The sequence below is a fragment of the Rhipicephalus microplus genome, chromosome X (genome assembly GCF_043290135.1).
Source record: "Rhipicephalus microplus isolate Deutch F79 chromosome X, USDA_Rmic, whole genome shotgun sequence".
Taxonomy (NCBI): domain Eukaryota; kingdom Metazoa; phylum Arthropoda; class Arachnida; order Ixodida; family Ixodidae; genus Rhipicephalus; species Rhipicephalus microplus.
The window spans coordinates 409026403-409053508 of NC_134710.1; the positions used below are offsets into that span (position 1 = coordinate 409026403).

Genomic DNA, 27106 nt, shown 5'->3' on the forward strand with positions numbered 1-27106 from the left:
AATGAAAGGAAGGGTTGTTAACCAGCCTGGAAGGACAAGTATACCCTGCACTGAAGAAAGGGACGAGGGAGTTTTAAAATAGAGGAGAGAGACAGAGAGAGAGAGAGAGAGCAGAGACACCCAGTCACACACCTCACAGTCACAGCCCCGTTAGTTTACAATCGCCGGTGTCAAGCATGATGACTCAAGATTTCAGCACCGCCTTTGTCGCCTTTACCCACGATGACCTCTCAAGACAACATTCCACAATGGCTTCCGCCGTCATCGGTCTCCTATATATGCGGGCTAGCATGACTGCGAGTATTTTTCTCTGCGTATTGCAGGGAGGACCGGCGCAAGGTGTTTTGTAGTGTCTCCTCGAAACTACTCTTGTTACAATAAAAGTTGTCTGATGTTCTGATACGAAAGGAGAATGACTTCGTGAAAGCCACTCTTAGCCATAAACGGCAAAGCCGAGACATCCTTTCGGAATCCACTATGCGTATAGACGTAAAGTGTTCGGGCTGTTCGGGTTTTGACTGCGCAGTATATATATATATATATATATATATATATATATATATATATATATATATATATATATATATATATATATATATATATATATATATATATATATATATATATATATATATATATATATATATATATATATATATATATATATAAATATATATATATATATATATATATATATATATATATATATATATATATATATATTGGCCATATCAATACCAGGTGTATTAATGATAGGCTTAGAGACCATAAGAACAAAGTAAAAAATGGACGTGGAGAATGATTTGCGATACATTGCAAGATATGCGCATGTACAGTTGTCTCATGTGACAATGATAAGTTGACGAGAAAAGTATTCGAAGCTGAAAACATTGTTCGACTAGTTCTCCCGAATGCGTCAGCATGCCTTCTGCCAATGTTTCCAGTGAAGGGCTTCTAATTCTCAATAGTTGATTGTTCTACATGCCTGATGGCGCCCGTGTAGTGCATAAGAACTGTGTGCTCAGTAAATAATTTTTTCTTGGTAGCTGATGCTCTGTGTGTCGTCGCCTCTTGTTTTAGTTCCCGCCTCGTTCGCGCAATTCAACACTTTGGGTTTTATGGTGCTCTGAGAGGAATTCAAAATATTTCAAGGTAACACAATGGTTAAGTACTCTTTTGTAAGGAGGTCATCACTGAAACATTGCCGTGTGGCAATGGCAGAAGCAATATCCTTCCCGTTCTTTATTTTGTCTATTGATATCGCGTAACGTGTAGGCGAGACAAAACTAGCAGGATTGAGCAACCGCGAAGTGCCTGATGTCTTTCTCAGCCTCCAACAGATGCTCTAAAGTCACCCATGGTCCTCCAATTCACACGCGTTCCTTCTCTCTCACGGGATGAAGTTTGCGGCTTGGTTCGGAACATATATGTATTAAGGGAGCCCCAGTTGGAAACCTCATGGTTCACTGTTGGACCACGGTTCGTGCCTCCAGCTCCATATATATGCTGTCATCCTTTGCATGCGTCGTCTCCGTCTTCCTGCGGAGTCCGCCCCACTCGCCCTCCCCCCCCCCCCCCCCCGGCTTGGTTCCTCTGGAGCGGGCGCACAGAAGCGGAACATTGCGGCTTGCCCAAAGTTTTGGGGGCAGCTCATTTCGAGAGACACATATTGATGGTCGCTCGACCGACCGGGCGAACAGTCCAGATTTCTTCGGGCACAGACCTGCTCCCGCGGGATTAAAAGTCTCCACAGGCGGGCAGCTCCGTACTTCCCGCTGAGACACCCGCGGCCACGGCAAGCCTGCTGGACGCTGTGCGCGCTATAGTGACGGTGGCCGTCTGAACGCGGCAGCGTTGGCGGCGGGTCCGTTCAAGTCCAGCGCGGTGAATAATGAACGGCCAAAGAGCGACGGCTGGTATCGCTACCCCGTTGGTCACTGATGGATGGACGCACCTCGGAGCGGACACACGAGCCGCGTGTCAGATTTGCGGCAGCCGCAGGTGCCCGCGGTGGTCACTGTTCAGGGTGGGCTGGTGCGCGGCACGCGCTCAGGGGAATCGGAGTCGGGATGAACCCGCGTACTGTCGTTAAATGCGGCGTGAATGGAAAGCCCATGTGTCCACGAATCGCTCGATCGATTCGCGAACGGATGAGGCTATGCGGTTGGAAGTGGGCCATGGTCGGTGGTCGTCTATGTCGGGCGCGATTATCCAGGAATAAAGTACGAATTTATGAATCTCATATGCACTGCTACTTCCGCATACGTATGTTGAGAATGAATGCTATGCTTTCCGGCACTTCGGATGAGCGTATACTTGACGTATTATGCCTCTTTTAGTGAGCATAATCGGAAATCACAGCGATGGTCCTGCTGCAAATATGAGAACTTGCACACGTTTGAAAAGAAGAGACGATGACAGAAAAATGGTGCTGCATGTAAAGATGCCTGCGTCCTGTTCTCGCACATTCTCTCCACGTGACTGGTCATCTGCCTTGTATTTTCTTGTATCTTTAAATGCATGACCAAGCATGTGTTAGCTAGCATTCAAAGCTCTGTCTGTATCAGAGTTTGATGTATGCACTTTTTATGCACCTATGCTTCACGGCTTAAGCGTACAGCCAGTGCGCTTGGTGCGTTCTGACGTGTCTCAAATGACATATGCAGTATGCCGTAGCCATATAGGGAAAACACGCGCACTCTCGTCACGCCTCTTTCCTTATAAGCAGTCGTCATTTGTTTGCTGCATTTGTCAAAGTAGTTGCCCCGCTGCATGTAATGTTTCTTCGCGTACGCGAGGTGTTTGCTTCACGGCCGACATATGTATTGTTTCTTTCCATCCATTGCATGTGCTCTGCATGCTGTAAAACGGGCGGATTTACCTCTACCTATAGACCATATGGCTGAAACATCCTTCGGCGCACACTGTTTTGCTTACGCTGTGCTGTTTTCTCTCTCGTATCCTTAGACGAAGGTATTCTGGTGTTTAGCTCTCTCCTATCGTTCTCGGACGTGTGCGTACACAAGTACCCGCCGCGAACAAAAGGTTGCAGTAAACATGCTCCCCTTCGTGTGGAAAGCGCTTTTTAAAAGGCATTTCCTTTTCACGCGAGAAGAGCGCGCAAAGACGGGAATAAGTGAGACCAAGCAGCCACGATGCAACACGAACGAAGCTTCGCAGCGTACGTAAAGCAGTAAACGTAGGAAAAATGATATGTTTGGGGTGTGACAACACAATAAAAGAAAAAGGAAGCGAGGCAACCATGTTCCCCATCCGGGGACGCGCGCGAAAGCAAATGAGCTCGGGCAACGGGCTGGTTTCCCCTCCCCGAGCGTGCACAACTGAGGATGGCGTCAGCGACTGCTGAAAACACGAGAAGGAAAGGAAGCGCCAAAAAATGAACCAGCGTAAAAACCTCATTCTTCGGAAGGCAGGCGCCAAATCCTTCGCGGTGCCACGCGAGCAAACAAGAGAGCGCACGGGCGACGGTGGCGCGTAGCACCACCCAAATCCTTCCGAGTGCGTTTTTCATCCGCCTGTCGCGCGCGCGCTCAAGACGCGAAGGGAAAGTAGGGAGCCTGGGGAAGACAAGGAGCTTGGAAGGACGGGAATGCTCGTAGCATGCTGTACGAGTACGTGCGCGGCCGTGCGACGCCGCATACTATGCCACGTCTGATGGGGGGGCGCCTAAGCAGGTTGGCGCTAACGTGCACCAGCCGTGCAAGCGCCCTCGGTGGCGTTTTCTGGTGTGAGACGTGCGCAGGAGAAAGCGGAGCAGGGAAGAAAACGACCGTGGCCAACAAAGTGTTTATGCAAGACGCGTCGTCGTCTCTGAGGGAGAGGAGGGCACCCGCCGACGCACGTGGCTGCTTACTCGCTTTCTCCCTCCTCTTCACTGGCCAACCAGAAAGCCCCGAGACGTAGCGCCGCTCGATCACGCCCCACCCGCCGCCGCTTGCAAGCACACCGCTCGCCTAGGGGTGGCGGCACCAGTCGCACAACCACAAGAAGAGCAACGACACTGTTCGCTTATTTCGGGCACACCAACGGAAAGAAATCAAACCGCAGAAAGATTAGATTACGCTGTCATTAGCGTGCAGCACACACGCGCTGTTTGCGGAGTGTCAACGAAACGACTCTCAGTAGGGGCAAAAATAGCTTAAGAAATTTATTTGTTACATACTGCTGGCCTTCCATGATGGCCTTAGGCATGAGTGGGGCATAAAATACAAAGAAGGGGTCGGGGAGAGGGTTTAGGATCATAGCTACTCGATCAAGGATAAGTTCTGTGCTGCTGAGAAATTGTTACGGCTAATTCCAACCAATTAACAACGACTGATGCGACCCACCCTAACTCTCTCTCTCTTTCTCTTTCTATCTCTCTCTCTCTCTCTCTCTCTCTCTCTCTCTATATATATATATATATATATATATATATATATATATATATATATATATATATATATATATATATATATATATATATATATATATATATATATAAGAGAAAGAAGTGTATACTTAAGGGCTCGTTTTTCCTTCTTTTGACACAATAATAATGAGATCTAACAGACAATAATGCCAAGGAATGTATAGGGGAAATTATTAGACCAATTGTAATGTAAATGTGAAAAAAGTGGGTGAAAAGATAGTTTGCTATGAGCAGGAACCGAACCTGCGACCTTCGAATAACGCGTTATTCGAAGGCCGTTAAGGTTGTATACGAGGCACTATTGGTCAGCTGCCACAGCTCCTTATAGGTTTACGTGTTACGCGACGCCAAACAGGCTCATAAAGAGTGTGCCACACTCGCCTCCATGGCGACAGATGGCGCTGACTGACACTCCTACGTTTAAATTCACATATACACCCAATAAAGTAGCAGGAGGGATGGCCGTCATTTATATATATATGTATATATATATATATATATATATATATATATATATATATATATATATATATATATATATATATATATATATATATATATATATATATATATATATATATATATATATATATATATATATATATATATATATATATATATATATATATATATATATATATATATATATATATATATATATATATATATATATATATATATATATATATATATATATATATATATATATATATATATACATAACAAAGCGACGACCTGTCTATAGGTGAGGAGCCTTTGAATACCTCTATATATATAGCGCGTTTCTGTGAAGTTCAGATTCGAAATGACCTGCTGCATGCTTCAACTCTTAGTTCATACTTAGCAGCTTGTGTTGCACCTAGGAAGCCCAATCTTCCTGTAAAAGCAGCCACGAAGCATGTGTGCGCTGAAACATTTCGCTCAATGTCATGAAATCTTTAGAAATGCCTATTTGGACCTTCCCGTATATTGTACAGAACGACTACCGGCATGGTCTAAAAGACTCGCTACACACGGAACAACAAATTTACGCGAGTGGTGTTCTTAGTACGCAGGATATTGCTGAATGGGAAAAGTGCAAAGTGAAGAAGCCAAGGGAGATAGTACCCGACAAAAAGCGTAAAACGTTGCATGGTCCGTGCATGGTGGCGTGGACCTCTCGTTTTTTCCCAAAGGAGCTTATAACGGCAGTGCGGGCAAAATTATGTACTCAGGAAGAGGATACAACGCCGTCGTCCACTAACCAGTCAATATAGCAATTTTTAATTTGTTAAGAATTTCCAGAAGTTTTCACGTAACATGTGCCCATGAGAATATTTCAATGACCATCCACCCACTATAGTGGCATGCAGCCAGTTATGTTTACGAGCAACTGTTGGACCCTTTTGTATTACGCGACAAGTAACGAGATATATATAGATATTCACTGAAGCCGCTCAACGCGATGTCCTTGAAGTCTACGAAACGCAAAGATTGTTTATATGACATATTTCGTTTGAGGAAGTGATGGTTTTTGCGTCACTGGCTGAATATTTTGATAAAGCTAGCCGACAAAGGTTGCCCTTGTAATTAAGAGCAGAACAAATTATGTAAGTGAAGCTTGTTGACAGCTTAATAATCGAATTATTTTACTAGCACCAGATCCAACTCAACAGTTCAAAGCAGTTCACAAAGATATTGTCAACGATCACGTAGAAGCTAACCAAATAGGTGATAAGGCTGTATGTTTTCTTGTCCCATCAGTCTCGTTCCGGGCAGCTTCTATGCATAAAATGCACTAAAATCTGTTTGTTTTGGACGTATGACACTGGTACAGGACAGCATTGCCACGGCGTTGATGTAATAATCAATAGTATTTCTTGTATATCACAAACCATTTTTTTTTCTGACATTCAGGGCCTCCATATACCACATTTTCCTGCCCGTTACTTCACATGTTCTTTCACTGTATAGCAATATGCCACAAACGATGACATGCAGGCTACACACTAACAAGGAATCGTCTGACGAAAAACCGATTTGAATTCACACAATAGCAATTTTATTTAAATTATTCTAAGAGCGGAATATTTTGGAATTTGAGGCTCTAATTATTTTCAAGGAGAACATTAATGGGCACTAGTATTGGACTTGATTACGCTTGTGTTGTCATGTAGTTCCTGAAAAAACTTTACTATAAATCACGTGATAAAGGTTCTTTATTATGAGAAATTTACACATGAAAAATTTTTTGATCTGGCCCCATGGTGAAAATGAACTTTTATTCTTTGTAGCTTATTACAACACTGCTCACTCACCTATTTCGTTTTGTCATGGTTATACTTTCATACCACCGTTAACTTTCTAGAAGTCACAGTTTCGATATCAGACAACAAATCACCAATCTTTACAAAAAACTAACAGACAGGCCGTTACCCTCATTTAAAAGTTCGAGTGTAAAACGTAGGAAAACCAGTATACCGTATAGTCAGGTGCCCGCTTTATACACTCTAAGCCAAAAATGGCCAAAATGGGAGCAACGGCTGTTTTTACTCCTTCAGACCGACTGTTACTCTCCGAAAAGACCAAGCGGAACAAGATGGCCGACTTGTTCGAGAATGGGGGAGCAACTGTATTCATCTAAAGTTTGTAAGGGAGCAACGGAAGGAGGAACCGCTGTAAATGCTCTCGTCACGCAACGGTTACTCCCCGGCAGGACACCGCACACAAATATGCATGCCGCCCACATTGATATTCATGGGCCAGATTATTGTTGGTTCTGTGTGCCAAACTTCACCAAACCAAAACAGTGATTTATTTTAGCATCCGTAGATAATAAGATAGCAGCGCTGGCTGAACACAGAAGGCCTGAGAATACAGTACGGCAAATACCTAACACACGCAGCAGCAGAATGGAGAGTTGGCACGTCAAAGCGGACCGAACGCCGAAACACGTGCAAAACAACGATAAAAAAAGCCTAGACACGCCGTTCGTCCGCGAAGTAAGGGCGTCAAAGTCGATCAAGCACCGAAACACGTGCATAAGGAGCCCCCCCCCCCCCCCCCCCCGCCCAGATATATCGGAGAAGAAAAAAAAAAAAAAAGCTGACCCAGACGCGCTTCTCATCAGCCATACACTTAGTAGCACGCTTCACCGTGTAGTTTGAGGGCAGAATGACAAATCTGCGCCATCTGCGCCCGCACGACAAGTGTGGCGCTAGCGTAGCAAACGATGTAAGTTACAAAGTAATTTTTATTCGGTGTTTATGTTGACTAGCACTAAATAAAAATTACACTCAACTTTTTATATTTATTTATGAGTTTTAATGTACCTCAGTTTTTTTTTTATAATTGTATTAGGAGAACACACTGAAATTCTTGCGCTGACGCCTGTGCTGCCACTGCTCGACGTTTTTTTTTTCGGCGCAACTAGGTTCGCGTTCGCACTACTTACTCATTTTCATATGGTCTGTGGTTGGCGAGCACATGGACGTGCGGGCTTGTGAGCGATGTTTTGATCGTGTGTGTGTGTCGCAGATTTGCGTTTCTACTTATTCGTGATGAAGGTTAGTGTATATTTATCTTTATTGAGCGCGAAGTAGTTGTGGATTTTGCTGCTGGGTGGAACAAACACATCGTAAACACGTCTTCAGCTATCTGCAAGCCTGTTCGCTCGTCGGACAAAGGACTGTGCATGCATCAGCGTGCAGGTGAGTGGCATTTCCAGCAACATTTAATGCTCTTACAATACATTGTTGAGTGGTTGCGCTATTGAAAGAGAAATGATTTGCTCTTATTCACCGTATCCATTGCTAGCCTAATCGGACTAAATTACCTCTATTACCGCCTGCATACCCTCTTGCTTCCCCTGTCACCACTGCAGTGCCAGTGTACTTTTGCAGTTAAAAGTTCATTTCCGCAACACTACCTCGCTTGAAAAAACATTGGGGCGGGGTTGTAGCTGCATTCATACTGGCACTTTTCTACCATTGGCTTTATGTAATGTTAACGGCTGAGTGTTGGGGCCTTGGGCCGCATTTTTTAGAGATGTAAAGTGTATGTAAATCAGTAAGTGAACAAATCATTGTCGCATCACTTCACTGGCATAGCCAGGTGGTTGCGCACAGAATTTTTTTAGGCCGGGCGTAGGGAGCCCAAATTGACGACCATATTCGCTTGCCCGGCCTATTCAGATAAGCGGACCCCCCCCCCCCCCCCCTCCCCGCACGCCTAAAAAAAAAAAAAAAATCTGCCCACATCACTGCGTCACTTGCTTCACCTCTGCGCTGAACGTACTATTTTATAAGCGCACCATCAAGCGAGCAGTTTACATATTGACAGAACAATGGAGGAGGAATGACCCAAATTTTCAGATTTCTTTAGTGATGCAAAACCTTAGCAAAACTGAATATTGTAAAAGACAATCATAAATGCTGTATGTTCTCGTTAGCGCTGTCATTATTCTGCATCATGAAATCTTTATGCGCTGTGAAAACTTGGCATGCCGTTGAAGTCACATATCGACGTTAATACCAATCGACGAAAATTTCGACAACCTCAATAACGCCGTTTGGGATTTGCCGCATGCACATAATTAGGCTGATTCCCACTTGGCTGTTCTTAACCTGACTTCACTGCTACCGAATGAAACAATATTTGACGCATGTCTTTTACTTTTTTTTCAGGGATATGACACAAAGTTTGGTTATACTGCAGATAAAGATGCTCCCAACGATGCTAAAGTACAGAAAGCAAGTGAATTTTGGTAAGTGCAGACTTTTTGTACTACGTATATGAAAGCATCGCTTTTTAGGGGCAAACTGTGCATGTGTTGGCCAGAGAATAGTTCATTATGCCACATGGTTACACTGGCACTGACAATTCGACATGGCTCCGCTGGCCCGTGTGTGTGCTCACACTGTTACCGTTAAGATAAAAAGTTTGTTTTCATTGCAGGGATTTCTGTTTGTACTAAAAAGCCAACTGCCAAGATTTGTTTACGCTGGTACTCCTAAAAGTATGCTTTCCCTATTTACATGGATTTCGGCTTGCACAAAGCATAACACTTGGGCCTAGATTCACAAAGCTGTCCATGCGCAGGCCTTCATAACAGCGTTTCTTGACTTGCCTTTACCCTGTTTTCTGCAGATGTTTCGTGGGTTTAAAAGTGCCACAGCATGTTGACCTCCCCCACTCTGAAATATTCGCGTTCAAAGTTCCGCAAGAGTGGGCTTAACTTTCTTGTGCACCTCTTTGCTAGTCCAAGATACTGAAGTGTTATGCTCTTACTAGAGGTGGCAGTGTTTCTAATGTTTGTATTTCCATCACATTGACCAAGTATGCGATCTTGGCTTGACTGGTAGCACATCCTCAACAAATGTATTTGTGGCACATGTAGAAGGCAGTACAAAATAAAGAGGCAGACATTCACACCGGGAGCTAACTTCTAATAATGATTTTTTTTTTTTTGGAAACCATGGTGTGCTTATTCCAATTTGTCTAACAAGCAGTAACCTGTTTGGCTGTGAACCAACAAGACGTTGAACTAATAAAAGCTTCACATCTTGTTGCTCTCAAATATATATGTATTGGCAAGCTATCTGTGACACTGTCAAACAAAGAATCAGAATATCTGTGCATGCCTTAAGATATATTGCTTCGTTTACATATCTCGTGGCTGTGACTCGTCAACCGAGTGAACAAATGCACCCTAGTTTTCTAAATTTAAAGCATTTTTTGAAGGTAGCACGGTCGACATTTATTTGTCTATAGTTTTGTCCAGCCGTTTGCGTCAAGTACAAAGAAATATACTGAAGATTATCATGTAGCCTCTGCAAATGGTTGCTTTCAAGCAGGCTTCGCATGCTTGGCTTGTGCCTACAGGTATTGCACAATTCAAGACGCAGCAGCGTATGATAGAACAGTAGAATCGAGAGCAACTATGTGCACGAGCTAAATAAGTATTTTAACATGAGCGGACAGTACGTGTTATTTGCCACACACATGACCTCATTTAGAATGCCCATTGGTGAATGGGCTCATAGAAATGTCACTCAGCTGTGTATAGGAAACAAGTTAACTGAACCTAAGGGTATCTTTAACTGCTACAAATATGCCTTGTTGAGGTGCTGCACATTTTCTTCCAGAGTATTGCTGTCTGAGACATCATGTGAAGAGCGTCTACCACATCAGCATTTATATGGCTTGCCAAGTAACGTTTGGCCGAACCTTCCTTTTTTTTCACATTTCGTTTTGCAGTAGACATCCTAGAATGTAAGCGCTGCTGCAGTGTGTGTGACTCATTGTTATGAATTGATTCTGGCATGTTTAACCTCACACTTCTATTTTTTTTCTTGCAGCAATGAGATGCTTCACATATGCCTGCGGTGACGTTCTGCTGCGCTAGCCTGATGGAAACACCAGCTGCGAAACTTGAATTCTTCAGAATTGGAGAAGTTGCCCTTCTCTCACCAATGATGACAAAGACTGCCCTATGCTAGAAATTCAAGATTGTTTTTCCACGGATGACGCAGAAAACCTTTGATGTATTATGGTGTTTGTTTAGTGCTGGCTGTGGTGTGGCGAAGTCTACTTTTACGTGTGGTCACACGTCGCCTCATAAAAAGAACAATAAAGCATTTATTTTCCTTTCAATATTGTCCACTTTTTGTGTTAGAAGCACCCAAGCAGTGCTCTTCCAAGGAGCTCTCGCCATGTGTTAAGCGTGTGACAAGCATACTCGAGATAAATACTCATTTCCCCGAATGAGTAACTGGAAGCATGTGCAGTTGGTTTTCAGAGAGTAACTGCGAACACGTGGGAGGAACGGTGAAGAGTAACTGTTGCTCTTAGAAGAGCAACTGGTGGGAGTAATGGTTGGTCGGCAGGGAGCAACTGGTGGGAGTAACTGTTGGTCTGCAGGGAGGAACTGGAGGGAGTAACTGTTCATCCCCCGAAGGAGGAACTGAAAGGAGAGCAACGGTTCCTCCCTCTGCAGTTACTCCTTTTAGGAGAGTAATGGGAGTGGCAATGCAATTGCTCCCTGAAAGGAGCAACCCCTATACCCCTGTTGCTCCGTTTTGGCTTAGAGTGTAGAAAATTGTACCATGTTAACCTCCCATCGTTTTCCTTTTCATCTCTTCTCTCTTTGCTCGGAACAGCCAGCCGATGCGCTGAATAGCAAGAATCAGTTCCGCGCTAACAACCAACCATTCATTTTATGAAATTGAAGGTAATTTCAAGCACGACACGTGCATCTGTCCGCAAATTACAGTGCGTTGGACAAGCTGAAATGCCCTTCAGATCCCCATTCAACAATTATCACAGTGCTGCAATTCGTAAGCTTCCGCCACAAAACTTGTGCACAATCATTATCCTCTAATTTGATGAAATCATATCTAAAATCCTTCAATCTGGTTTTCGTTCCCAAAAAGAGAAGCACGGACTGCTGGGGGAGTTGCATGGTAACTCTCCTTAACGGTGGCGCACGAAAAAGCGGTAGCACAGAGGGAAGGATACAAGACTTTGTATCCCTCCCTGTGTGCTATAGTTCTTCCTCGCACCACCGTTTGGACGAAAGAGTGCTTTGAGAATCGTATTTAATTTGCAAATTGAAAGCGTTTACCAGGTGTTGATATGCATTAAGGTGCTGGCAAACTCCTCTATATTTGGACTGGAACCTCCCACATTTTAAGCAGCTGAAACGGCATAAGACATATGTTTGTGACATTCTTCTTCTTGTTCAAAACTTTATTATTTATGCTATGCATGACGTGAACGCACCAGCCTGGCTAGTGCGATAACGGGACAGAGAGGTCAGGCATCCTGGCGCTATCACGGGTGCCTTTCAATGTCTAGACTTTGTTGTGATGAGTCGGTGATTTGTCAAGTCTTTGAACATGGCCCCGCGCAATACTGCAGGGCCCTGTGAGCCGCAGTCACAGAAAATGTGTTTTAACTCTCATATATTTTCTTTCTGAGTGCCTGTCGCACCGAAAGTGTGGCCCATACTGCCTTACCAAGGCTTGGACAGCGCGTGCAGGTGCACGCAAGCGACAAAGAGAACGAAAGAAATAGTACAGCCTACTCAAGTGATGGTTTCGAGAAAGACAGTAGAAATTTCCCTTCAATTCCCGGACATAGGCGCCTTGATTTCTGAAGCCGGATGCTGAAATGCAGAAGTCCTGGATAACGCGTTATACGTATGCATCATCACCAACAGGCATCGTGCAGATGATTTCACTGCTTCTGCAACCGGGGTGGTTCGCACAACAGAGCCGGCGTAACCGTGGCGTACCACGTCACAACAAAGCGGCAAGAGTCCTCCTTTGCGCGATCATGATCACCAGAAGATTTGTTTATTTTTCATCGCCGTCGAGGCAACTCTATTGGCGCGTATGATTTTGTTTTTAGGGCTCGTGTTGTGTTTATGGTTTTGCGCACTAGGCGGCGCCTCGATACGCCGAGAGAAAGAAATAATGATCTCAAGCAACAGGGCTTCGGTCTGTAGGCGCCATCTCTCGGCCGTGGTCCTCGTTATACACGCGGGATGTTTCTTTGGTCAAACCGCGTTGCGGTGTCTGCAGTGTTTGCCCTCCTCCGGGCTCGTTCCTTCTCGCAACCTCGTCTTTTTATTGACGTCCGCTAGATAAACAAAACTGAGGAAAAGCGCGTACGAAAACATAAATTTTACGCGTTTACAAAGCAACATAAGCGGATATTGAGTGTGGAGCATCGAAAGTTGACTGTAAGCGTTACGGACATGCAGCAAAACGCTCAGCCGGTATACTTCTTGTACCGGTGTCCTTTTCCTTCACATGCATACGTTTACTCAGTCATGTGTTTACTTTCTTTTTCTTGCTGGTGCTGCTGCTGAAGAGGCTGCAGGCCGCAGATCGGAAGCGTCCGTGGCTCAGCGTGCAATATATCAGGCCCGCCTCGATTCCTTTTTATGCGCCATGCGCGGAGCGACGGCAGCGCGTAAAAAGTAAGCGAACCATTTTAAATTCATCCAGGAACGCCGCCAAGTGCTCGTGCGGCAGAATCGATGGACCCGGCGGTTTCTCTTCGCGGGGGTTCGCGGCCTCGTCTCTTATACATTCCTTCGCCTTCCTGTTCTCTCTGCCTCCCCGTTTTCTTTGCTTGTTTTTTGTCTTTCACCTTAAGTCTTTGCTACCGCTCGCGATATCATTTATATTTGCAGCTTCGCAGCGCAACCAGCCGCCTCTTCAGCGCCGAAAATACAGTGAAAAGTTTCATGAGATGCCGCAACCCGAAAAGAAAGAAACGAGAGAAATTCATAATAAAGAACTGCCACGATGATCAAGCACAGAAACTTCCTCTCTGATCCAGGCCTGGTTCCGGAGGTGCCTGCGGTTTTTAGAAACCTCAGAAACAGCGAGCCGCGAATATACGCGACCAAGTTTAAGCGAGCCTCTGACGTCTAACGAGAGTTTAAACCCCCGTCAAACGGCGTTGGCAGCCCTGGACCCGACGGTTGCGCAGCCAGCGCTCGAAGCGGTGTGTCGGGACGGGGTGGTATTGCTGTTCCTCTTCTTTTTTTTTCTCTCTCTCTCTGACGGAGCTTCCGGTTCAGGCGCTTCTACTTCCGGCGCGAAACGTCAGCATCAGCTTCGCCGGGCCACCCGCGCGGTTTTTCGAACCTAAATCGCCCGGTGAATGGTGCCGGCTTTATTAATATTAAGCAGGCTGACAGCGAGAGACTGGCAGGCAGGCCAGTGCGACCGGCGGCACAAGCAGAGCATAACTGATGCTCCAGAGGACACCTTTGCTTCTGTTCTTGTTTTTAACATCTTGCGATTGATGTACAGGTTACTCTTGAAGTTTTTAGGACGTCAAGGAACTCGATCACTCACAGAGTGTTGTAATTGTTGCAACGAATTTGGGTCTTGAGATATATCGAAACACAAAAGTGAAGTGATTGAATTTCGGTGTGTCGCAACGATTTGAAGTATTTGTGGATTGGTTTTATTTTTGTTCTTTACTCCGCCTGCGGACACATGAATATAAGAGGTGTGTATTTTATTTTTATTTTCGATTGGTACTCGGCGCTCTCTTTCCGAAGATTTGATAAGCGCTTTGGCCTGTTTCCGTCCAATAATTTAGGCGCATCTCCCCTGCCAGCTGTCCTAACACAGTAGAGGTGTCCCGCAAAAAAGAGAGTTCCGCTACCGCAGAACTTTTAAAGAGCTTGAGGGAGATACCTGTATGCCTCAAATAATTCAGTGAACGGGTGCGCAAAATGACTAGAAAAGTGCTGGATCGATCAGTTGATGATATTTTAAAAGTCGTTAAATAAGGTTGGTGAAGCAGATTCGTTGTTAAAGCTGGTGTAATGAATGCGTAGCCTCCTGCTCACTTATAATTTCGTGATTCTGAAAAAGGCTTTCTCTGACAATGGTCAGCTGTTATCAAGCTCTCGTGCATGTGCGAGAGTTTTTTCAGAAGGCCGTATTAAGGACAGCCGCACAAATGCGTTCAGCTGGCGTCTCGTACATCACAACTACTGCAGGCATCGTTATCAGCTGTTCAGTGATCATAGCATTTGCTTCATTGTGCTGTCTCGGCAGGGCTGCAACGATGGTGGTGCCTTTACCAAGAACACGTTTTTTTCCCCCATCGGCCGCATAAACGATAACCGCTGTGACTGCTTGTCGCTGTCATAAACCGTTGCGAAGGAAGCGTGTCGTTCGTAGGCAGAACGTTAGGGAGCACTAAAATCATCGCGCGCAATGACGCGTGAGCGGGTTTGTCTTGTGGTATTTTTTTGTATTTCGCGGGCGTTTGTAATTAGGAGAAAAACAGTTGATTGATTTATCGATTTGTAGGTTTAACGTCCCAAAACCATTATTTGATTATGAGGGACGCCGTAGTGGAGGGCTCCGGAAATTTTGACCCCCTGGGATTCCTTAACGTGCACCCAAATCTGAGTACACGGGCCTACAACATTTCCGCCTCCATCGGAAATGCAGCCGCCACAGTCGGGATTTGATCCCGCGACCTGCGGGTCACCAGACGAGTACCTTAGCCACTAGACCACCGTGGCGGGGTGGAGAAAAACAGTAATACTTAACAGATATTAAGTTCGAAACTATCTATTTAGACATTTTGCAAACTGAGCTACAACTTTCTCATAGAAGTTTTTTATTCAACTTCGTTCCTTCCAAAGTTAGTTATTTAAACTTATCTAATTAAACAATATTCGAGAACACAAAAATAGTGTGACTAACTCCAGGCAATGGTGAGAAATATGCATTTGATCATGTCGTAATAGTGTGGTGGCATAATTTTTAAGCTCTGGCTATAGTTGCTTGGGACACCTTGTATATAGATATACTTCTTGGCTGACGCGGCGAAAAATGCCGCACGAAAAGCTGCAGCATGCTGAAGGCAAGTATATGGCATTTCTTAGGACAACCGACTGTTCATGAAAAACCGTCAGCTTTTTCGATAGTCTACCCATCGGTATAGATGTAAATGGGGTCAATATATTTATCATTAGCCAGCATAGCTGTTTCTCTTTGAATTTATTATCTATACCTAGTACCACGATATACAATCTGGCTCTAACCAAACATAAAATGCGTATGACTTAGATTCTGCATGGATACTTGATGAGACACTGGTGTAATAAACAAAGATTTGAGTATAAAATGACAAACGGCAGCTTTCTGAAGGAAGCGAAGCAATATGGTTAGGTTGCCCTCATGTAAAGGTGGCAATGCACCTTTTCACCATTTAGCGCCCGAAATGTCTGCTAATACATGGTGTGGTTGCTGGCTATTAGGACTGATGCTGCTCTCGATACGTATTCCTAATGAACCGTGACAAACCGTAAGAGCCAGAGCTTAAATCGTCTGCAGTGTGCGAACATTTATCCTGTAAGTCTTTAGCCAGTCATGGCAAGCTAGAACCCTGAAAGTAGAAAAAGAGCTAGGGCTTTCCATAATGTAAACATTGCACTTGGTGGCGTAACTCACATTTTTTCTCGTATGAAATTGATTGAAAGGACGAGCGTTTTTTTTTCTTCATATAGAAGTACAAGGTTTCCCTTAAGAGGTGGCTGTCATTGCCTATACCCAGAAATCTGTCAGTGTTTGTGTAGGACATAATCTGGCCGCTGATCCAGGTGCAGTATGTAATTGGTTTGCAAGTAGAAGTCGAGCCCTGGGGATGATATTTTTAACCCTTGCTCGCTAAAGTAAGCCTTCCTTTGAGTACCATACTTCTAATGCTTTGCCCCTATCGGGGGGCTTGCCACAGCTTAAGTCCAGACGAACGTGTATTCTTTGTAATACCGGTGTCACACTGGCACTTTCAATCGCGATCAAGGCGATCCGGATGAGTTCTCTTGATCGCAATCAACATTATGACCGCTGCTACACGGCCCAAGCTAATACGGTTCGAGCTTGGGTCAGATGAAATGCCCCAGGTGGCATTTGCGTGCCGTAAAACATGCCGCAGACAAAACTCACGTATACGATATAGCTATAAAGCCCTTTATCAACAAAGTTACTTGTGCAAGAACCACTCGAATGTCAAAAACTTTGCAGGCCACAGCGATAGTAGTTTCATAAATCCATCACTCGATAAAATTTTCCTAGCACTTACCTGTATTGCTGGGTGAGATTCTTAACCTTCGCTTTTTTTTTCTTATGGCCCCCGCTCGTAGCCGTGCACGTAGTCGCAGCGAAGCGCCAATCTCGTTGTACGCGCCAGTGTTTCACTTCTGGCGCCTCAAGTCTTTTCCAGTCGCTCCTCTGGCGGTGAATCAATGTAAAGATATTTTCGTTTGACCACGAAGCGCACTTACGTTGCGACGTAGCCAAAAGGCTTGCGAAACTCATAATTAGTTTGCTTCTAGTTGCTCCAAAAGCTTCTTTGGAGCGAGATTTGAACTAAGCGCTGAAGGCAACGGTTGACCGCTTGTCGTCTGCATGCTTGCCGTCTGCTTCTCCCGTAACTACATGCAGTCGACGTGAATCCTAAGATATGCAATGCTTTAGATATTGTTTCAATTTAAACAGCTAATAATATGCTTTTTTGTAAGCATCTAGCTGTTTTAAAGCGTTTTTATCGAACTATTCTCCATTTTATTGTTTATTGTGCTATCAACAAGCTAAGCTATAGGGGGTGCACACGGCCCCGAAATCGCGATCTCTCAGGCAGATCACGATTTGCGGGTTGCGATAGTCTTGATCCCAATCACGCCTGATTGGGAATAATAGTGACCGTGTAACAGCACCTAATCTGGGTCGTGGTTAATCTGAATCGACACTGATCGTGATTAAAAGTGCCCGTGTGACACCGGTATAAATTGAAGCTTATTGGGAAAGAGAAGGCAAGTACAGGAAGACCTAGGAGATTAACCAGACGAGCATATGGTTATATGTAGCATGCGCTGGGGGGAAAAGTGCGGAGAATAGAAAAAGAAAAAAGAGAGAGAAGGTGACAACTGTTCGCACACACGTGTAGTCATAGTAACCATTGTTTCTCTGTAAAATACGGCTTCATAGATGTAGAAATTCAGTATGGAATCCCGGCCGTTATGAGGGCTCTGACTTAGCACAGATTACCGAAGTCCAGAAAACACCCTCCAGCCGTTGTATTGCAGTTTGGACTGTCTCACTATTAAGCCCATACATATTGGGAGTATGTCTACAAGACCAACGCGTGTGAGGTTTATCACGTACTCCGTGTTGAGGAACACCAAGTGCGGTGTCACGTGGTTAATGAATACACACGATGAATGACCACCTGAGGCGAGCTGGGATCCAGAAAGTAGAAAATCAACCGGTTCATGGAAAGTCTCGATCTTCTAGGCCATCGATTTTTGTAATGCTGTGAATCGCCTCATACAGCTAAAATGCATTATCATACGCCAATTTGATTTGAAGGAGCAAGAGAAGTGGAAGATCTATGGTTACGTGATTTTTTTTTTAATTTTTCACACGTGTAACTAAGGCTATTCCACGCTTTCTCAATGATCCACTTTACTTATGTTGCTGGTGCTGGCATGCACTGCTGGCAAAGTCATGAAAAGGTGAAGATTAATCCCCTGATCCACAAGAGCGTCGAAAGAATGATAGGGGTCCCTTCCAGTACTGGTACCGAACGCCTTATGCAGTTGGGTATACACAACACGTCGGAAGAGATCATCCAGGCACGGAATATGGCTCAGATGGCTAGGCTCTCCTTTTCGGGCGCAGGCAGGAGCATCCTGAGAATATTATAGTGTGGTAGAAGAGGAACGTAGCCAGTCTCTCACTAAGATGCAAATGGCCAACATTATGGTCGATCCGTTCCCCCGCAACGTACACCCGCAGTACAACGCGAACAGGCAGAAGGCCAGGGGTGAAGCCCTGTTCAAGACCGTTCGTGCAAACCCGGAGTCTGCATACTTCGTAGAAGCGGCGCAGTACGAGCGATCAGCCAACTTCTCGGTCGTTGCATTTGACCACGCAGATTGTGTTATTCACTCCGCGTCCATCAGGAACACCACTCCCGCTAAAGCTGAACAGGTAGCCATAGCTCTCGCTCTCCTTGACGACTCCCGGCAACACATCTATACAAACTCACGAGTGGCGGTCCGAGCCTTTGCAACTGGATCGGTATCGGCTGAAGTAGCTTTCATCTTAGGTCCTAAGGATATTTATGAACACACCATAATTTGGTTTCTGGCTCACCTTGGATCACATCTGGCCTCTATGGCGAACCTAAACGAGATCGCCCACGCCCGAGCTAGCGAACTTACCGTGCTGGGCAGCCTGCGGGATCTTCAGACTCCAACCTAATGGTATTTAGGAATGTTCTCCTGACTTTGAACGAGGTGACCAAATATTATCAGCTGGACAGAATGTGCTTCCCCCTTCCTCATATGAAACCTTGTAAGGCACAGGCGTCTACCCTCTGCTTGCTTCAAACCAGGTCGTACCACAGTCTTCATCGCCACATCCAGTTCATTGAAGACATTGATCCAATGTGCCCAGATTGTGGCGCCGTATCTACGTTAGAACACATGCTCTGGCAGTGCCTCTCATTACGCAGTTCTTAGCGCATGACAGAATGGAAGTGGAGCTCTGCGTTCAGGAGCTCAGAACTTGCACATCAACACCAGGGCTGTCCAGAGAGCCCGCGACGTGGTGGTGAGGCTTGGCCTACCCGTTCCGACGTGAGAGGGGCCCGCTGCTCTACTTCCAAGAGGTATACTATAGTGTTCCTCAGCACCTCAATAAAGCTCTTTGTCAGTCTACATATGTAATGTAATCACTAACACGGTCGATAAATAAGTGGTCCAGCTTGAAGCCAGATAATTTGGCCTTACCTAGATAGGCTGGTTATTGCGCAGATATACCAGTGTCACATCTATAGAGGCTCAATTGCTCTAAATGTAAATCTTAGCATGCGGGCCATATTCTTTTCAGCACGACGTCGTGTATAGCCATTGCAAAGTGCCACCTGCGGCGACAGTGGTGCATTGGTTAGCGCGCGCTCAGCTACGGTGTGGTATAGGAAAAAATAGCAATAAACAATAAACTGAGAAGAAAAAGAAGCAAATGCCTTCAAATTGTCTAAGGTGGATGCGCATTTGACCAAGACAATTGTGAAAAAGGGACCCGTAGGAGCCCCGAAGCGTCATTCTATGTTTGTTTTTCTTAGGACAGGGCGAGTGTCTGTCTTATTTCTTCATTGCTTAATGGACAATATCACTTTTATTAGTGCCTTGTAAAACTTTCACTGTCTCTTTTACCTGTTGTTTGGCTTCATCTACGGTGCATAGTTGCATGTCAAAGCCTGTTTTTGGCGCGTATGCGCCACGCGCGAGAGGGTGGGGTGAATGGTTTAAAGATGTATGCGATTGGAGTATTATTTTATTCATGCCGTACTCTGTCAGTCACCTTTTTCATACACTGATGTGATCCTATGTAACGTTTTCAATAACAATATCTGGGGTTGAGCGTCCCAAACTCACGGTGTGATCATACGGGCGCCGTAGTGGAGGACTCTAAAAATTTCGACCACCTCGTGTTCTTTAACGTGCACGTGGGCCTCAAGTATTTTCGCCTGCATCGAACAAGCGGCTGCCTTTGCGGGAATTTGATCGCGCGACCTTCGAGTCGGCAGTCGAGCGCCATAATTACTATCCCACTGTGGCAGGGTGTGCTACATTTGGCGCGTACAAGGTTGAGAAGGTTACCATAAAAGCACCTTGATGTACCGTAGGCGCCCTTTAGGAACACATGCTCAAAGTGCGCTTGATAAGAGCTACTTCGCATTTAGGAAGCTCGAGCTCAATCGAGAGCTACGTTTGTATGGTTACGATGGCGGTTACATCTGGGATGACAAGTGTGTTCACAGAAAACTTTAGTGATAGATGATAAGAAAGAAAGACGTTGGTGACATGGGTTCAGATATGGTAGTGAGGACACCTTTTACAGCACTTTAACAGAGATAGAATGTATTCCGGTAACGGACTGGTTTTTACAATTACTAGGTGAGGTTCAAAGTGTATGGTCAATTTGTATCAGCAGCGATGCTTTCTCGAAGAGAAGAAACTCTGTCTCGAAGTCTGCGTTGCGGTGCGTATCTGGATTTGACTTAAAGCTGAGGCGCAATTTCAGGTGCTGGAAACGTATCATGGCCGCCATGATTTGAGCAGCACTTCTTGGGAAAAAATAAGCATCAGTGGAATCCGTTACACGCAAACTACAAAGAGACCGTAAAGCGTAGCTGGCGTTTATGCAGGCGAATATAGGGATGTGATCGTTGCTCACTTGTTTGAGATACGTGGACCTAGATCATGTGGGTGCGTATAGCTTGCTTTTATTCGAGTGGGTTTGTTGCATTTACTTTTGTTTAGTTAATATTTAAGAATAAAGTGTAGGTATCTGCAATGTGAGTGAAGCGTGGTGTGAAGCCAGCAGCACCAAAGCAGGACCACTTTCTGATAGCTTGAAAAACTCATTATTGATCGCAGTTACTCAGGTCGTGGCGAGGCTTTAGGCCAGCGATTGCGGAGGTGGAAAAGAGTGAAGGATTTGAGTCTTTGCCATGAGGCTGAGGGTGCAAAGCCTGCCATAACCCAGTTTAGCCAAAGGGAACCTACCTGAGACAGTATGAGCCCTGACAGCTCTTTAAAGGGACACTAAAGTCAACTATTAGGTCGACGTTGATTGTTGAAATGGTGGTGCAGAGACTTCGTAGAGTTCTTTTTGTGCCCAGGAAGGACCTATTTTGAAATAAAATCACGTTTTAGTGGTCCGCGTCGGCTTAGCGTTCTTCAAATTACCCGCCTAAAGAAGCAGACCGACGGGGCCGATTACGTCACTGTTGCCGGGCACAACGTTGCCCGGCCTAACTGCGCTAATAGCAGCAGACCGAAAGCAGCGGGAGCCACAGCAGCAACAACAGCCATCGATCGATTTCCCGCCGTTGGCTTCGAGATTTCAGACGCTTTTGTTTCAACTGCGCCCCGCTAAATGGTACCATCTGTTCCGTGTAACCAAGCGAAAATTGAATTTTCGAACCACTCGCGCAATTCCCCATAGTAACGTCCGGCGGTTATTTTTTCCATGAATCAAACAGAAACAAACAAGCAGCATTTTATTGCGTCTCTAGATGCATGGAAGATTCTTTATTTATTGTTGTTAGATCGATCACCACTAATAACTGTAAGCGGTTCGTCTGATGTCATCGGGATGATTTTGGAAATGTCCTACTGTGACGCTTGTGTTCTTGTGCATTTACCTTAATTTCTCGGTAAGTAGGGCACTATTGTTGATAATATTGTTGTTTTAGATGTTGTCATGCATTGAGCTTTCACTGTGACGTAAATTGTTATTTGATAGTGTCCCTTTAAGCATATATACCAGACTCTTGTCAACAAAGCGTGAGTGCCATTTAGCCGTTTAGTTTATCCTTAGCCATTGCGAGCCTTCCTTTTCAAACACTGATAGAGTGTACTAGAAGGGGGCACTGGGCTCACGGCCCTATTCTTGTGCTGCGCCGCCATGGCCGTCCCTGCGTCGACAGATCGGGTGCCCGCCAGGGGCGCTGCCACCAGTTTCTTCTGAAGAGGTCACGCTAGAGATAACAAATAAATACAAATATCTGGGCGTATAGATAAGCAATGGGACCGAGTACTTAAGAGAACACGAAATATACGTGCCGACTAAAAGTAACATGAATGCAGCGGTAATGAAAAACAGTGCACTGTGGAATTACAATAGGTATGATGTTGTGAGAGGAATACGGAAAGGGGTCATGGTTCCTGGTCTGACGTTCGCCAATGTGGTCTTGTGCATGAGATCAGAAGTTCAAGCAAGATTAGAAATTAAGCAATGTGGGATAAGTAGGCTTGTCTTAGGAGCTCATGAGAATACACCAAATCATGGAGAACGAGGTGATACGGAATGGACATCATTTGAGGGCAGGGAAGCTGGCAGCAAAATAAAATTTGAGAAGTGATTGAGAGAAATGGGGGAGGAGCGTTGGGCCAGTAAGGTATTCAGCTACTTGTACATGAAGAATGTCAATACAAAATGAGGAAGCGAACCAGAAAATTGACTGATAAATTCTTGGAAAACAGCTGGGGGCCAAACCAAAAAGAATTATCGGTTAAGAAAAAGGTGAAGGAAGCCGAGACCGATATGTGGAGAATTGGCATGATTAAGAAGTCCGCACTAGAGATCTATCGAACATTTAAGCAGGAAATTGCCAAAGAAAGGATATATGATAATACTCGGGGTAGTTCTCTACTGTTTGAGGCCAGGACGGGAGTATTGCGAACCAAGACATATCGGGCCAAATACGAAGGGGTAGACACGGTAGGCAGTGTGTGTGGAGAGGAAGAAGAAACTGCCGAACACTTGATGATGTTCTGTAAAGGGTTTCACCCTATAATTCAGGATGATGGCGCAGAGTTTTTCAAAGCACTGGGGTTTAGGGACAGGGAGGGGAAATAGGCTTTAAGCGGGTAGAATTAACTAGAAGGAGGTTATCTGATTGATGGCTATAGTAAAGGCACGAGTGAAAATTAAACCCTTCACTGCAAAGTACGAGTCCTCAACCTCACTATTTAAAGGGAAAAAAATAAATCTAGTTTTTGGTTCACTAAGTACTGCGGCTTGGTGGCGTAGGCCACCGCACGATCTAAAGGGTACAGCCATATCAATCCATCCATCCATCCATCCATCTGAAAACTTCTCTTGCTGTGTGTGAAACGCATCCGCCCGGCTCGGGGGTTTCGGGAGTTCGGTGGGCATTAAACTCGGAGTTAAAGGTGGGAAGAGGGGCTACACAAAGACGCAAGAGATAAATATGTGTATTGATATATATAAGGGGCCAGGGGTCTTGAATTTTTTTTTTTTTTTAATTTTCAATCTGGGCCAAGTAGTTGAAGGTGCTGTTTCTATTCGTGTGTGCCGAGCTGCAGCGCATGTTCACGCCATTCATTCGTTTGAAGAACATTTGTCGGTATCACACGTGCCGCTTCGTTGCACTTGTGAATGCGGGTTTTTCTGAAGGATCGATATGTGTGTCTATCCGCAAGACCCAGCTGTCCCAAAAACAGCCTGCCACTGCATCTGTACGGGAAAGACTCGCTTTCACCAGCATCCGGTGGTCACGCACACAAACCCGGCCGGTTACGTACAGAAAAATTTTCGTGGCAGAGTTTGGTGACAAAAAAATGCTGGATCATCTAGGAGTGACCGAATTGTCAAGTGCGTTTGAAAAAAAGCAAGAAACAACGAGGGAAGTGACCGCAACGCCATGATCGGGCTTTGGGAAAGCCAGAGAAATCGATCAGCAACATTACAAGATCGGCCTTTTTATATTTCAACTTCTGATTAATGACAACTGCGCCACCGAGTCACCTACATTATGACGGGAAATTTGCTTTTATGGGTGGTTTTGTGTGGATTATTTCACTCTTTCGCCTTTTTATTTTTCTCACTATTTTTTTTTAGATTTCACGATGGCGGTTAACTGTATGTGGGGTTATTCTTTTATTGCGTGCGCATCAATTGTTTTTTTCTCCGGAGTTGCATAGTAATGACGTTTCTGTTTTTGAATTTGGATGCCTACTGATAGTCATTTGAATTACATTCATTATTCTGTGCATATCTCTTTTTTTATTTTAATTGTGGCCAATTAGAATATGTTCATTCACGTTAGTTGTATCAGTTTATTTTTTTTACCTGGAGTGACAAGTTACGTATTTTTAATCTGTACAGTGATATAGCAATGTCGAGTGTCTCTTCGTGTCCTGTTTTGTTTTCTCGGTGCCGAAGAACTGGTGCAATTTAATGCTATGATGTAGTAAGGTATGTCGATGCACGTGTTGGATACTACTTGCTATGTACTGATTAAAACCATGCGTTTTTTCAATAGAGTACCACATTCGTCTACACGCCAACCGGCCTTGATAATCTTGTGTGATCTACGTCTCTCATTAAAAAGTTTGTGAAGGTTACGATGCAGATACAATAATTACAAATCTAAGTGAGTCCACCAAAGAATGATTGAGAAAAAAAGCATCAATTAGGTTTGTTACAATTAGACCCATTCATATGCGAAAAAAAAAGAACTGCAAAATGAGGCGTTGTTTGTATATGCAACGTGGTGCTCGAATGGTGAGAGTGAATTCGCTATTATCGCTACAGTGGTGAAATAGCATTAAACATCATATCGATTAGCAGGTCAACAAAAAAAAAGCTTGAAGGCTTTCAACTACACGCCCTGTTACTGCAGCGGCTGTGTAGGAGCATTCATCCATGCAATAGCCGCTTAAAACATCGCCCTCCCTCCGTAAATCAGTCGCAATGGTAGTAATTTATTTCGCTTTACACAGAAAAGTGGTGCACACGCCACAACTTTGACTTTTCTCACGCACAAAACAGCAACACGCAATAGGCGCACCTTTCAACCTGCCGGAAAGCTTCAGGTGACGCTGCGAGCCGCGCTGCCTGTCGGTGACGACATGAAGTGCGTCACTCTCCACCCCTCATTGAGCACACTGCCTCATTCTATAGTACAATGTGAACCCTGAACATTCAGGAGATCTGTACGCTGCCCTGTAGAGCATCTAGAACTAGAAGCGCACTTTTATAGGGTGCTTTAAAAATGACGTTTTCATGCAACCTCTGGGGCCTACTCAAATACTTGAGTCTACACGAAGTAGACACGAGCTTTGCGTCTTTTTTTAGCGACATCCTCTTACTGCTTAAAATTTTTTTACACCAACGCAACTGGTTTCTTGCAGCATCCACTATTAGTGACTCTTCGTGTGCTAACAACAGTGGTGAAGAAAACCAAGAGCGTGCTAGCGAAAGACAATAGCACGCTTATCAGGGTCAATGCGGCACTTTTGCTTGGCGCTTTGCTGAAGTTTCTTGATTGTGCCATCGAATCACGCTGCTTTTCGTAGGTCAAATATTTCTGGTCGCGCACTGCCTCATTCTTATCGGCGTAACAGATTTCAATGGAGAAACAGCGGAAATAGTTGCGCTCTGCGCGCAAACATCGAGCTTCTTCGGTGAACCGCATAAGCTTTACTTCAAGTAGAAGAATCTGCCTAGCGAGCCTCAGGTTCAAGAAGGCAGTGCCTCATTCAATCCTCATGTGTAGCAGGCCTTTCGTAAAATGTGTAGCAGGCTTGTCTGACAGGTGCTCGCACTCTTGCACTGCGTTACTGCACTGCTATGACCTTGACAGTTTTTGAGATCACTATGCTGCGACTCGTGCTGCCTATTGCTTGTATCCCGATGAGATACGTTGTTCCGTCAAAAGCTGAATACGTATGCCGTTCACTTTACTACTGAACGCAGCTATGCCTGGACCAGTGCATCTTGAGGGAAGGCAAATACTACTCTCGATTGTAATAAGAGTGCTCGGTTCTTTTCGTTCACCGATTCGTGCTATGGGGTTTTCAATGAACGTCGTGTGCTTCCAAGCATTCGCTAGTTCATGTTGGCAGTATTTAATATTCAAATCAAATATATGCATGCACACTAAGCACGCTACGAGTGCAAGAACTTGCTGTACCTACGCACGCACATACATGCACGCTTCGCACGCCCGACCTTCGCGTTAGAGTTTGCGTACGCGTATATACACACATTTAAAATAAAATAAAAAAAAGGTTCGGGCGCAAGGATACAACAGCTTAGTATGAGAATGGGCAACACAGTGACTTCCCAAGAAAACAAGCATTTGCGAGAGATACACTCCCACACGTAACAGACCAAAATTTTAAAGCGTTTGCATATATAAACGAAAGTATACTCTGTGCTCCAAGAAGTCTAAAAATTGATGATAGTTTACAAGCCCTAAACAATGGTGCACTCACCAAGGATAAATAAGTCGTCAAGAGCGAATCCGTTCGAGCATACTACCGTATACTGTCCACCCCATTCTTTCCAATGCGTTGGTTCCGGTGTGCCCGTCCCCTGTCGCGCGTCGTCTGCACCCATCGGTAAGTGATAGAACAATACGTTGCCATTTTTTCACTGCAATGGCACGCATCGGGGCACACAGCAATGGTTTTCGACATCACTTTCTTTTTTTTCCGGCTCACGCATGCAGCATGGCGAAAATAAAGAAACTATGCGGCCACTTTCTAACACGCGCACTGTGGTAACATATCTCTTTCCGAGATTGGGCCTGTTGGCACTG

General features: G+C 44.8%; 1 protein-coding gene and 1 long non-coding RNA gene across 2 annotated transcripts in view; both read left to right on the forward strand.

Moving 5' to 3' along the window:
- The window catches only part of LOC142776483 (pituitary homeobox 3-like), a 148827-nt gene that overhangs the window by 88354 nt on the left and 33367 nt on the right, over nt 1-27106 (forward strand). The window lies entirely within an intron of this gene.
- On the forward strand, nt 7848-11065 carry LOC142776484 (uncharacterized). Its single transcript, XR_012887566.1, has 3 exons — nt 7848-8121; nt 9097-9176; nt 10771-11065. It is a non-coding gene; the product is annotated as an uncharacterized LOC142776484 (long non-coding RNA).